The sequence below is a fragment of the Nelusetta ayraudi genome, unplaced genomic scaffold, assembly GCF_046127955.1.
Source record: "Nelusetta ayraudi isolate G7.1 ecotype Tasmania unplaced genomic scaffold, CSIRO-AGI_Nayr_v1 ptg000135l, whole genome shotgun sequence".
Taxonomy (NCBI): domain Eukaryota; kingdom Metazoa; phylum Chordata; class Actinopteri; order Tetraodontiformes; family Monacanthidae; genus Nelusetta; species Nelusetta ayraudi.
The window spans coordinates 13,971,368-13,983,875 of NW_027466185.1; the positions used below are offsets into that span (position 1 = coordinate 13,971,368).

Sequence of the window (12,508 nt, forward strand, 5' to 3'; positions counted from 1 at the left end):
TAGAGTACCACTGCATGGATGAGTATGCACACTGTCATACATTCAGTAAATTTCGACTGCCAGCCAAACAAGATCTTTGCCACGAGCGGAATACAAACCAGCGTTGTTGCGGCCACAGTGCAAAGTTATTACCATTATGGGATCACAGCCAGTCGTCTGGCCTGATCCAAACTTTGACCGAGATGAACAGATCCCAGGTAAGCTCATGTGATCTGTTTTTGATGATCCTTTTCTCACATTCATGAGTGCTCTAATTTTTTTTGGAAATTTTTGTTAACCATCTCATTGTGGTTCAGTGAACTCCTGTTTCTATTTATATGGGCTAAGTTTAAGCCAAAATCGTTGTCGGCAGGATTCGAACCTGCGCGGGGAGACCCCAATGGATTTCAAGTCCATCGCCTTAACCACTCTGCCACAACAACCTTGGATGACCTTGAACTTTCTAGGTCCGTCCTGATTAGTCGTGCAAAACTGCTGCATGGATTTTTGTGGAGGTTCTAAATACATAAACACGCAACAACTTACAAATGCCAGCTCGCTGGTCTGAAAAGAATTTCATGTTCTTTTTATATGCTCAATAGAAGCCAAAATCGTTGTCGGCAGGAGTCGAACCTGCGCGGGGAGACCCCAATGGATTTCAAGTCCATCGCCTTAACCACTCGGCCACAACAACCTTGCAAGACCTCGATCTTTCTAGGTCCGTCCTGATTAGTCGTGCAAAACTGCTTCATGGAAGTTTGCAACATTCTAAATATATATACACACAACAGTATAAATCTGGCGGCTCGCCGGTCTAACGGATCGGCACCAAACTGGCTTGAATGTTTTTGTTGCCATTGTGGTCCACAAAAGCTTTTTTTTTGGAAAATGTTGTTAGCCATCTCATAGTTGGCTCAATGAACTCCAGTTTCTTTTTATATGTGCTGAATAGGAGTCAAACTCGTTGTCGGCAGGATTCGATCCTGCGCGTGGAGACCCAAAAGGATTTCTAGTGCATCACCTTAACCACTCGGCCACGACAACTTCAAATGACCTTGAGCTTGCTAAGTACGTCCTGATTAGTTGTGCTAAACTGCTTCATGGAAGTTTGTGGAAGTGCTAAATACATAAACACGCAACAACTTACAGTCGGTGGCTCACTGGTCTAATGGATCACTTGGGTACCGGCATAAATGTTTGTTGCAGTGCCATCCACAAAAGCTGCGAGTGCAAAACAAGATGCCGTGACCCGGAGTTGAACCGGGGTTGCTGCGGCCACAACGCAGAGTACTAACCACTATACGATCACGGCGGGCCACCAGGGAGGATGACTGCACACGCTACCGCTACAGTACCGCTGCAGTACCACTGCATGGATGAGTATGCACACTGTCATACATTCAGTAAATTTCGACTGCCAGCCAAACAAGATCTTTGCCACGAGCCAAATACAAACCAGCGTTGTTGCGGCCACAGTGCAAAGTTATTACCATAATGGGATCACAGCCAGCCGTCTGGCCTGATCCAAAATTTGACCGAGATGAACAGATCCCAGGTAAGCTCATGTGATGTGTTTTTGATGATCCTTTTCTCACATTCATGAGTGCTCTAATTTTTTTTGGAAATTTTTGTTAACCATCTCATAGTTGGTTCAATGAACTCCTGTTTCTATTTATATGTGCTAAGTTTAAGCCAAAATCGTTGTCGGCAGGATTCGAACCTGCGCGGGGAGACCCCAATGGATTTCAAGTCCATCGCCTTAACCACTCGGCCACAACAACCTTGGATGACCTGGAACTTTCTAGGTCCGTCCTGATTAGTCGTGCAAAACTGCTGCATGGATTTTTGTGGAGGTTCAAAATACATAAACACGCAACAACTTACAAATGCCAGCTCGCTGGTCTGAAAAGAATTTCATGTTCTTTTTATATGCTCAATAGAAGCCAAAATCGTTGTCGGCAGGATTCGAACCTGCGCGGGGAGACCCCAATGGATTTCAAGTCCATCGCCTTAACCACTCGGCCACAACAACCTTGCATGACCTTGAACTTTCTAGGTCCGTCCTGATTAGTCGTGCAAAACTGCTTCATGGAAGTTTGCAACATTCTAAATATATATACACACAACAGTATAAATCTGGCGGCTCGCCGGTCTAACGGATCGGCACCAAACTGGCTTGAATGTTTTTGTTGCCATTGTGGTCCACAAAAGCTTTTTTTTTGGAAAATGTTGTTAGCCATCTCATAGTTGGCTCAATGAACTCCAGTTTCTTTTTATATGTGCTAAATAGGAGTCAAACTCGTTGTCGGCAGGATTCGATCCTGCGCGTGGAGACCCAAAAGGATTTCTAGTGCATCACCTTAACCACTCGGCCACGACAACTTCAAATAACCTTGAGCTTGCTAGGTACGTCCTTATTAGTTGTGCTAAACTGCTTCATTGAAGTTTGTGGAAGTGCTAAATACATAAACACGCAACAACTTAAAGTCGGTGGCTCACTGGTCTAATGGATCACTTGGGTACCGGCATAAATGTTTGTTGCAGTGCCATCCACAAAAACTGCAAGTGCAAAACAAGATGCCGTGACCCGGAGTTGAACCGGGGTTGCTGCGGCCACAACGCAGAGTACTAACCACTATACGATCACGGCGGGCCACCAGGGAGGATGACTGCACACGCTACTGCTACAGTACCGCTGCAGTACCACTGCATGGATGAGTATGCACACTGTCATACATTCAGTAAATTTCGACTGCCAGCCAAACAAGATCTTTGCCACGAGCCAAATACAAACCAGCGTTGTTGCGGCCACAGTGCAAAGTTATTACCATTATGGGATCACAGCCAGCCGTCTGGCCTAATCCAAACTTTGACCGAGATGAACAGATCCCAGGTAAGCTCATGTGATCTGTTTTTGATGATCCTTTCCTCACATTCATGAGTGCTCTCATTTTTTTGGAAATTTTTGTTAACCATCTCATTGTTGGTTCAGTGAACTACTGTTTCTATTTATATGTGCTAAGTTTAAGCCAAAATCGTTGTCGGCAGGATTCGAACCTGCGCGGGGAGACCCCAATGGATTTCAAGTCCATCGCCTTAACCACTCGGCCACAACAACCTTAGATGACCTCGAACTTTCTAGGTCCGTCCTGATTAGTCGTGCAAAACTGCTGCATGGATTTTTGTGGAGGTTCTAAATACATAAACACGCAACAACTTACAAATGCCAGCTCGCTGGTCTGAAAAGAATTTCATGTTCTTTTTATATGCTCAATAGAAGCCAAAATCGTTGTCGGCAGGATTCGAACCTGCGCGGGGAGACCCCAATGGATTTCAAGTCCATCGCCTTAACCACTCGGCCACAACAACCTTGCATGACCTTGAACCTTCTAGGTCCGTTCTGATTAGTCGTGCAAAACTGCTTCATGGAAGTTTGCAACATTCTAAATATATATACACACAACAGTATAGAACTGGCGGCTTGCCGGTCTAACGGATCGGCACCAAACTGGCTTGAATGTTTTTGTTGCCATTGTGGTCCACAAAAGCTTTTTCTTTGGAAAATGTTGTCAGCCATCTCATAGTTGGCTCAATGAACTCCAGTTTCTTTTTATATGTGCTGAATAGGAGTCAAACTCGTTGTCGGCAGGATTCGATCTTGCGCGTGGAGACCCAAAAGGATTTCTAGTGCATCACCTTAACCACTCGGCCACGACAACTTCCAATAACCTTGAGCTTGCTAGGTACGTCCTGATTAGTTGTGCTAAACTGCTTCATGGAAGTTTGTGGAAGTGCTAAATACATAAACACGCAACAACTTACAGTCGGTGGCTCACTGGTCTAATGGATCACTTGGGTACCGGCATAAATGTTTGTTGCAGTGCCATCCACAAAAGCTGCAAGTGCAAAACAAGATGCCGTGACCCGGAGTTGAACCGGGGTTGCTGCGGCCACAACGCAGAGTACTAACCACTATACGATCACGGCGGGACACCAGGGAGTATGACTGCACACGCTACCGCTACAGTACCGCTGCAGTACCACTGCATGGATGAGTATGCACACTGTCATACATTCAGTAAATTTCGACTGCCAGCCAAACAAGATCTTTGCCACGAGCCAAATACAAACCAGCGTTGTTGCGGCCACAGTGCAAAGTTATTACCATAATGGGATCACAGCCAGCCGTCTGGCCTGATCCAAACTTTGACCGAGATGAACAGATCCCAGGTAAGCTCATGTGATCTGTTTTTGATGATGCTTTCCTCACATTCATGAGTGCTCTCATTTTTTTGGAAATTTTTGTTAACCATCTCATTGTTGGTTCAATGAACTCCTGTTTCTATTTATATGTGCTAAGTTTAAGCCAAAATCGTTGTCGGCAGGATTCGAACCTGCGCGGGGAGACCCCAATGGATTTCAAGTCCATCGCCTTAACCACTCGGCCACAACAACCTTAGATGACCTCGAACTTTCTAGGTCCGTCCTGATTAGTCGTGCAAAACTGCTGCATGGATTTTTGTGGAGGTTCTAAATACATAAACACGCAACAACTTACAAATGCCAGCTCGCTGGTCTGAAAAGAATTTCATGTTCTTTTTATATGCTCAATAGAAGCCAAAATCGTTGTCGGCAGGAGTCGAACCTGCGCGGGGAGACCCCAACGGATTTCAAGTCCATCGCCTTAACCACTCGGCCACAACAACCTTGCATGACCTTGAACCTTCTAGGTCCGTTCTGATTAGTCGTGCAAAACTGCTTCATGGAAGTTTGCGACGTTCTAAATATATATACACACAACAGTATAGAACTGGCGGCTTGCCGGTCTAACGGATCGGCACCAAACTGGCTTGAATGTTTTTGTTGCCATTGTGGTCCACAAAAGCTTTTTATTTGGAAAATGTTGTTAGCCATCTCATAGTTGGCTCAATGAACTCCAGTTTCTTTTTATATGTGCTGAATAGGAGTCAAACTCGTTGTCGGCAGGATTCGATCTTGCGCGTGGAGACCCAAAAGGATTTCTAGTCCATCACCTTAACCACTCGGCCACGACAACTTCAAATAACCTTGAGCTTGCTAGGTACGTCCTGATTATTTGTGCTAAACTGCTTCATGGAAGTTTGTGGAAGTGCTAAATACATAAACACGCAACAACTTACAGTCGGTGGCTCACTGGTCTAATGGATCACTTGGGTACCGGCATAAATGTTTGTTGCAGTGCCATCCACAAAAGCTGCAAGTGCAAAACAAGATGCTGTGACCCGGAGTTGAACCGGGGTTGCTGCGGCCACAACGCAGAGTACTAACCACTATACCATCACGGCGGGACACCAGGGAGGATGACGGCACACGCTACCGCTACAGTACCACTGCAGTACCACTGCATGGATGAGTATGCCCACTGTCATACATTCAGTAAATTTCGACTGCCAGCCAAACAAGATCTTTGCCACGAGCCAAATACAAACCAGCGTTGTTGCGGCCACAGTGCAAAGTTATTACCATTATGGGATCACAGCCAGCCGTCTGGCCTGATCCAAACTTTGACCGAGATGAACAGATCACAGGTAAGCTCATGTGATCTGTTTTTGATGATCCTTTCCTCACATTCATGAGTGCTCTCATTTTTTTGGAATTTTTTGTTAACCATCTCATAGTTGGTTCAATGAACTCCTGTTTCTATTTATATGTGCTAAGTTTAAGCCAAAATCGTTGTCGGCAGGATTCGAACCTGCGCGGGGAGACCCCAATGGATTTCAAGTCCATCGCCTTAACCGCTCGGGCCTCAACAACCTTGCATGACCTTGAACTTTATAGGTCCGTCCTGATTAGTCGTGCAAAACTGCTTCTTAGAAGTTTGCGACATTCTGAATATATAAACACACAACAGTATAAATCTGGCGGCTCGCCGGTCTAACGGATCGGCACCAAACTGGCTTGAATGTTTTTGTTGCCATTGTGGTCCACAAAAGCTTTTTTTTATGACAGTGTGCATACTCATCTGGGCAGTGGTACTGCAGCGGTACTGTAGCGGTAGCGTGTGTAGTCATTCTCCCTGGTGTCCCGCCGTGATCGTATAGTGGTTAGTACTCTGCGTTGTGGCCGCAGCAACCCCGGTTCAACTCCGGGTCACGGCATCTTGTTTTGCACTTGCAGCTTTTGTGGATGGCACTGCAACAAACATTTATGCCGGTACCCAAGTGATCCATTAGACCAGTGAGCCACCGACTGTAAGTTGTTGCGTGTTTATGTATTTAGCACTTCCACAAACTTCCATGAAGCAGTTTAGCTCAACTAATCAGGACGTACCTAGCAAACTCAAGGTCATTTGAAGTTTTTGTGGCCGAGTGGTTAAGGTGATGGACTAGGAATCCTTTTGGGTCTCCACGCGCAGGATCGAATCCTGCCGACAACGAGTTTGACTCCTATTTAGCACATATAAAAAGAAACTGGAGTTCATTGAGCCAACTATGAGATGGCTAACAACATTTTCCAAAAAAAAAGCTTTTGTGGACCACAATCGCAACAAAAACATTCAAGCCAGTTTGGTGCCGATCCGTTAGACCGGCGAGCCGCCAGTTCTATACTGTTGTGTGTATATATATTTAGATTGTCGCAAACTTCCATGAAGCAGTTTTGCACGACTAATCAGAACGGACCTAGAAAGTTCGAGGTCATCTAAGGTTGTTGTGGCCGAGTGGTTAAGGCGATGGACTTGAAATCCATTGGGGTCTCCCCGCGCTGGTTCGAATCCTGCCGACAACGATTTTGGCTTCTATTGAGCATATAAAAAGAACATGAAATTCTTTTCAGACCAGCGAGCTGGCATTTGTAAGTTGTTGCGTGTTTATGTATTTAGAACCTCCACAAAAATCCATGCAGCAGTTTTGCACGACTAATCAGGACGGACCTAGAAAGTTCGAGGTCATCTAAGGTTGTTGTGGCCGAGTGGTTAAGGCGATGGACTTGAAATCCATTGGGGTCTCCCCGCGCAGGTTCGAATCCTGCCGACAACGATTTAGGCTTAAATTTAGCACATATAAATAGAAACAGGAGTTCATTGAACCAACAATGAGAAGGTTAACAAAAATTTCCAAAAAAATGAGAGCACTCATGAATGTGAGGAAAGGATCATCAAAAACAGATCACATGAGCTTACCTGGGATCTGTTCATCTCGGTCAAAGTTTGGATCAGGCCAGACGGCTGGCTGTGATCCCATAATGGTAATAACTTTGCACTGTGGCCGCAACAACGCTGGTTTGTATTTGGCTCGTGGCAAAGATCTTGTTTGGCTGGCAGTCGAAATTTACTGAATGTATGACAGTGTGCATACTCATCCATGCAGTGGTACTGCAGCGGTACTGTAGCGGTAGCGTCTGCAGTCATCCTCCCTGGTGTCCCGCCGTGATCGTATAGTGGTTAGTACTCTGCGTTGTGGCCGCAGCAACCCCGGTTCAACTCCGGGTCACGGCATCTTGTTTTGCACTTGCAGCTTTTGTGGATGGCACTGCAACAAACATTTATGCCGGTACCCAAGTGATCCATTAGACCAGTGAGCCACCGACTGTAAGTTGCTGCGTGTTTATGTATTTAGCACTTCCACAAACTTCAATGAAGCAGTTTAGCACAACTAATCAGGACGTACCTAGCAAGCTCAAGGTCATTTGAAGTTGTCGTGGCCGAGTGGTTAAGGTGATGGACTAGAAATCCTTTTGGGTCTCCACGCGCCAGCGAGCTGGCATTTGTAAGTTGTTGCGTGTTTATGTATTTAGAACCTCCACAAAAATCCATGCTTAATACATAAACATGTAACAACTTACAGTTGGCGGCTCTCCGGTCTAAGAAGAATTCCATGCTGTTTTTTTCTTTTTTGTGACTCACACCGAATGTTTTCATCTTAACATGTGCGTCAATTCAGACGGTGAGGCGGATGGACTGCAGAGGGAAAAGTGCAGCAGACGGCCGAGAGCACAGATGCACTGAGCGGGATTGAAGCAGCCAAGAGATGGAGAGACATCTGATGTTCCTTTGCTGGGCAGCCAAGAGTGTCCTTCCAGTCTGTACTACACACACACACACACACACACACACACACACACACACACACACACACATGCGCACTGAAGCAGTTGGAGGGCGAACACATGGGAAATCTTCGCCATCCCAAACAGTGAAAATTAGCGCAACAGGATATTGGCTTCTGCTTCCTCTGCAAACAGCAAACAGTGTGACAGCACCTCCGCCTTCATCGATGACTTGTGCATGATGCGTCTCTGTGAAATTTGTTTCACTTGGAAGTCAAAAAAAGTCAGCAAGAAGTGGAAGTTTTCTGGCTACAGCTACGAGAAGGAAGGTTTACGGGCGGGGAGGGCGTGGGTTAAGAGCCTAAAGTTTGTTCGTCCGCATCCTCCCTTGCAACCCGGCCATTAATTAACACATTGCACACACACCGTCTTTGTTTGGCTGCGAGAAGCTCCTGGCACACAACGCCGGCTTTGGTTTAGCTCCTTCCTCTCCGGTGGCCGCCGGAGAAACTGACCACAGGTTGCTACAAAGTGTTAGCTTGCGTAGCCAAAGAACCGTTTAGCACCTGGCGGTTGGGAACAGCCAGGTGCAGGTATCACGGCCAAGCGGAACAAAAAATGTCACAGAGACAACAAGAGCGCTCCAGTTAAAGGTCCAGTGTGTCAAAATATTGGTAAAAGCTTAATTTATCACCAATAAATACATTTATAAATGTATACTCCCAATTCAATGAAACTCATTTGGGTTTTTTTTACCCTTGGCTCTTTATATCAGAATATACATAGAGCAACTGTCTTGCTCCTAGTTAGCTGCCATCTTGCGCCGCCTTTGTTACGGAAGCCTGGATGACAGGGCCCTAAATATGAAATACGCTGTCAGGTGTGCTTCCTTCAATACCGGACTTTCTTAAAAATTTTGAAAACAAGAAATCAAAAAAATGTCATTCAAAAATGTTTTACAGTGCAGACTTTTATTTCAGGCCTTTGATTTTTCAGCATGTTTAAATATCCGACAACTGTGTGGATCAGAAAAAAAAACAAAACATATTGAGCACTCTGTTTGCAGCCTCCTGTAAAAATAATAACTTCCGGCTAAAACTGATGCTTCCTCTGAGCTTGTCCTCGTTCCACCGAGCAGCAGTTTTGGGTGTTTTCGTCAGTTTTGGGGTTGAAACACCCCCTACCAAGCAGGTGTGCAGTTGAGCGCATCGTGTAGTTACGTTGTTTCCTTTTTGGGCAGAAGAAAGGAAATAGAAGGTTGCCTCAGTGGCCTCAGTGGAACTTCCTGGAAGTTCCTGGAGCAAGCGGAGGAAAGATGAACTCCAGCGACATGTATTTTCCTTAGAAAACAGCGGTTGTGTGAATTTTTCATCGTGTTTAATTTTTCATGTTTGAAAAATATATTCACTTGAGAGAACATTGCCTTCATCCAGAACGTGAAACCTGTTCCTTTCTAACTGCCCTTGGCTCGCGCGCTGCTGCAGTGCCGCCGCCCTTTCTTCTCCTGCCACACTTGCAGAGCGACGCACTTCGGGCAGCCTCGCCAAGTGAGAAATCAAACACCGGCCACGGCGGCGAGTGGCTCCTGTGATCAGTGCGGATACGATGAGACGGCTGACCACTTTGTACCGTTCACTTACGTGTGTGTGTGTGTGTGTGTGTGTGTGTGTGTGTGTGTGTGTGTGTGTGTGTGTGTGTGTGTGTGTGTGGTTTTACAGGAATCAGAGGGAAAATGTTGCACAAAGGGGTGATTGTTTCATTCTGCATGTTTGAAAAAAAGAAAAGCGATCATGCACCCGTCCGCGTGTGTGTGTGTGTGTGTGTGTGTGTGTGTGTGTGTGTGTGTGTGTTTGTGAGCATGTGTGTGTGTGTGTGTTTTCCACCCGGCCACATATGTGACTAGCTGCAGTTTGGTGTCTCCCGGGGCCTTTTCTTTTTCTGATAGAGCTCTATTGGACTGCTGCAGAGATGAAAGGGATGCTGGGAACTCATCTCACGCTATGAATCCTGGGTAAGTGGCGTGTGATGCGAGCACATCCTCATCGGCCAGTGAAAGGCGGCTTTCATCCCTTATCCGTTCACTCTATCAATAACCCGGCTCCTCTGTCTCCCCTCCTCTCTCTTCTTCTTCGCCTTTTGCTTTCTTCTCCTTTTTACGTTTTCTGTTAATTTCCTTCCACCAACTTTTCTTCCACTTCCACGCTCCCTCCCACTCCCCCCCCCTTTTTTTTTGTTGGCATTTCATCTTTACACGGCTCTATTCGCTCCTCTCATTTGCTTTCCCCTTCCGCTCAACTTCTTTGAATTCCTCCACCGTCCCCTCCTCTCTTCCATTTCTCACCTCGCTTTCTCACCATTTGTTTCTTTCTCATTTTTTCTCCCCTTTCTACTCAATTTCCCTTGCCCGCCCGTCCTCCTCCTCCTCCTTTTATTTTTTATTTTTTTTTAATAAATCTTCAACACTTTGTTTCTTCTTCTGCCCCCTCTTTCTTTGGCGCTCGCACCCGCTGCACATTGCCTCCTTCCCTCTGTCTTTCTTCCCCCATCATTCTTAGCGTTAATCCTTTCCCTTTGTTCCTTTTCATTTTCGATTCAAATCGACAATTCAAGACTTTTTTCTTCTTACCTCTCTCTTTTTCCGTTTTCATTCCTTTCCACCTCCCTGCTCCCTTATCAGAATGCTCTCCCCTCACCTTATTTCCTGCGCCGACCTTTTCTTCTCTGCTTTTTTTTTGTTTTGTTTCCCCGCTCCGATTCCTATCCTCTTTCCCTCTTACAACTGTTCTAAATTCTTCTCTTCTCCACTCCTGCGAACACAAAATGATCAAAGTGCCCATCCCGGCCATGACAGCTCAATTTTACCAGGGCACTGACACACACGCACACACACACACACACACACACACACACACACACGAGCACACACACACGAGCACACACACAAACCCTGAGTCCTTTTCAAAGCGCCTCCGCTCAGTCCGCCGTGTGTCTCGAAGGTGTCAGGCTTTGTGCTTCTCACTGTAACAAGTTGGACGAGACAAAGTTCAACTCGTCGCCGCATGATTATTCCCATAACCGCACATCCAACTTTGACCTCTTGTCACCCAAAACTTTTTCATTTATTCAAGCGTCGGCGTGGATGGGAAACTTTCCTCTGCAAAATGCACAGAACAGCATCACTGCTGTGGTTTCACTCTGTCAGGCCTAACACCTGGAGCTGCTGGCCTTGGAAAAAGCAGCTGTCAGCTAACAGGGTTTTGCTGCATGATACAAGGATTTAGGCCTAAATAAACACACAGTGTGAAAGTATATGTTGCAGATTATGTTTTACCGTTAATTATCGTCAAGCTGCATTTTTATGTCCATCTATAACTCCTTTTTTTTTTTTTTTTTTTATGGATAAACACTTTTTAGAAAAAAGCAAAAAAAATTAAGGTAACTTGCTTTTGGCTTAAATTAAACTAAGCATTTTATTAAGTTAAAAAAAAAAGCCTGAGAGCCAGGTGAGGTTAGCATAATTAGCTTGCGCTTGCTAATCATTAGCATCACCTGTGGAAAAGCAGCCCAACAGCACCAGAATGGCCACCGAAGGGAGGAAAAACAGCGGCTAACTGGCTGGGAAATCACACGTTTTATAGGTTAAAAAAGTCAACTGGAAAAGGCTTAAGATAATCTTTTGTTAGCTTGAGGAGTGGTGGTGCATGTTTTCGGGGGGGTGAAACTTTTGAGGAACTAGACGGTGCCTTTATGGAGTGTTGGAAAGCAGGCAAGCTTCGAAGCTAACGGACACACACAGACTAGACTTCATTGAGAAGAGAGGAGGGATGCTTGGACATTTCATGTGGATGAAACAATGATAGATGATTCTCCACCACCACCAGTGACTTCCCGCTATATAAGTCGATTTAAAACTCCCCTCAGCTACTTCTGTGATTGTGTCGCAGATATACTTGCAGAGAGCCCATCGAGCCCGTTTACGTGTTGTTGTTTGTGTGTGGGTGGTGCTTCTGGGTGAGCTTCACTAAAACTGGGAGAGCCTGAGAGGCGCTGCGATGTTTTGTGTTCATGTTGTGGCTGCAGTTGTTGTGTCGCTGTGGAATGCGTTGCAGCTCACAGGCGCTCTGATGTGCACTTCCATGTAATCATCTTTCCATCCTGCAAGAGGCTTCTCTTGAACTTTTTAGAGTAAAATGCAATTAAAAATGCCTTTCTTTTTTCAGACAAAGTTGTCAGACTTGCATTCATCAAAATTTAAACAGCCATTTCAGTATCTGCTCATCGGCACACAGGAATTCAATCATTTTGGGCCATTTCATGGAACATTAGTGGGAATCATCTGCAAAATTCGACTTCTTGTTACTTTGGAGTGAATAAAGAGACGATGGCAGGTTTATTTGGGGTTCAGTGTTTTTAATACTCTCAGTGATAATAGACAGTGTTTAGTCCACGCGTTGGGAAAATTGGCAGGCAACTTTTTTTTGTGGTTGTGTCTTGACTGGCAGAG

At 45.5% G+C, this 12,508-nt stretch overlaps 18 non-coding genes across 18 annotated transcripts; 4 read left to right on the forward strand and 14 right to left on the reverse strand.

Moving 5' to 3' along the window:
• Positions 1–340: 340 nt before the first annotated feature.
• On the reverse strand, positions 341–422 carry trnas-uga (transfer RNA serine (anticodon UGA)). The gene has a single exon. It is a non-coding gene; the product is annotated as a tRNA-Ser (tRNA).
• A 169-nt stretch (positions 423–591) lies between these two features.
• On the reverse strand, positions 592–673 carry trnas-uga (transfer RNA serine (anticodon UGA)). Its single transcript has one exon. It is a non-coding gene; the product is annotated as a tRNA-Ser (tRNA).
• A 546-nt stretch (positions 674–1,219) lies between these two features.
• trnah-gug (transfer RNA histidin (anticodon GUG)) lies at positions 1,220–1,291 on the reverse strand. Its single transcript has one exon. It is a non-coding gene; the product is annotated as a tRNA-His (tRNA).
• A 387-nt stretch (positions 1,292–1,678) lies between these two features.
• Positions 1,679–1,760, reverse strand: trnas-uga (transfer RNA serine (anticodon UGA)). Its single transcript has one exon. It is a non-coding gene; the product is annotated as a tRNA-Ser (tRNA).
• A 169-nt stretch (positions 1,761–1,929) lies between these two features.
• Positions 1,930–2,011, reverse strand: trnas-uga (transfer RNA serine (anticodon UGA)). Its single transcript has one exon. It is a non-coding gene; the product is annotated as a tRNA-Ser (tRNA).
• Positions 2,012–2,557: 546 nt separating this feature from the next.
• trnah-gug (transfer RNA histidin (anticodon GUG)) lies at positions 2,558–2,629 on the reverse strand. Its single transcript has one exon. It is a non-coding gene; the product is annotated as a tRNA-His (tRNA).
• A 386-nt stretch (positions 2,630–3,015) lies between these two features.
• On the reverse strand, positions 3,016–3,097 carry trnas-uga (transfer RNA serine (anticodon UGA)). Its single transcript has one exon. It is a non-coding gene; the product is annotated as a tRNA-Ser (tRNA).
• A 169-nt stretch (positions 3,098–3,266) lies between these two features.
• Positions 3,267–3,348, reverse strand: trnas-uga (transfer RNA serine (anticodon UGA)). The gene has a single exon. It is a non-coding gene; the product is annotated as a tRNA-Ser (tRNA).
• A 546-nt stretch (positions 3,349–3,894) lies between these two features.
• Positions 3,895–3,966, reverse strand: trnah-gug (transfer RNA histidin (anticodon GUG)). The gene has a single exon. It is a non-coding gene; the product is annotated as a tRNA-His (tRNA).
• Positions 3,967–4,352: 386 nt separating this feature from the next.
• Positions 4,353–4,434, reverse strand: trnas-uga (transfer RNA serine (anticodon UGA)). Its single transcript has one exon. It is a non-coding gene; the product is annotated as a tRNA-Ser (tRNA).
• Positions 4,435–4,603: 169 nt separating this feature from the next.
• trnas-uga (transfer RNA serine (anticodon UGA)) lies at positions 4,604–4,685 on the reverse strand. The gene has a single exon. It is a non-coding gene; the product is annotated as a tRNA-Ser (tRNA).
• A 268-nt stretch (positions 4,686–4,953) lies between these two features.
• Positions 4,954–5,035, reverse strand: trnas-aga (transfer RNA serine (anticodon AGA)). Its single transcript has one exon. It is a non-coding gene; the product is annotated as a tRNA-Ser (tRNA).
• Positions 5,036–5,231: 196 nt separating this feature from the next.
• trnah-gug (transfer RNA histidin (anticodon GUG)) lies at positions 5,232–5,303 on the reverse strand. Its single transcript has one exon. It is a non-coding gene; the product is annotated as a tRNA-His (tRNA).
• A 386-nt stretch (positions 5,304–5,689) lies between these two features.
• Positions 5,690–5,772, reverse strand: trnas-uga (transfer RNA serine (anticodon UGA)). Its single transcript has one exon. It is a non-coding gene; the product is annotated as a tRNA-Ser (tRNA).
• Positions 5,773–6,044: 272 nt separating this feature from the next.
• trnah-gug (transfer RNA histidin (anticodon GUG)) lies at positions 6,045–6,116 on the forward strand. Its single transcript has one exon. It is a non-coding gene; the product is annotated as a tRNA-His (tRNA).
• Positions 6,117–6,662: 546 nt separating this feature from the next.
• Positions 6,663–6,744, forward strand: trnas-uga (transfer RNA serine (anticodon UGA)). The gene has a single exon. It is a non-coding gene; the product is annotated as a tRNA-Ser (tRNA).
• A 169-nt stretch (positions 6,745–6,913) lies between these two features.
• trnas-uga (transfer RNA serine (anticodon UGA)) lies at positions 6,914–6,995 on the forward strand. Its single transcript has one exon. It is a non-coding gene; the product is annotated as a tRNA-Ser (tRNA).
• A 386-nt stretch (positions 6,996–7,381) lies between these two features.
• Positions 7,382–7,453, forward strand: trnah-gug (transfer RNA histidin (anticodon GUG)). The gene has a single exon. It is a non-coding gene; the product is annotated as a tRNA-His (tRNA).
• Positions 7,454–12,508: the final 5,055 nt, after the last annotated feature.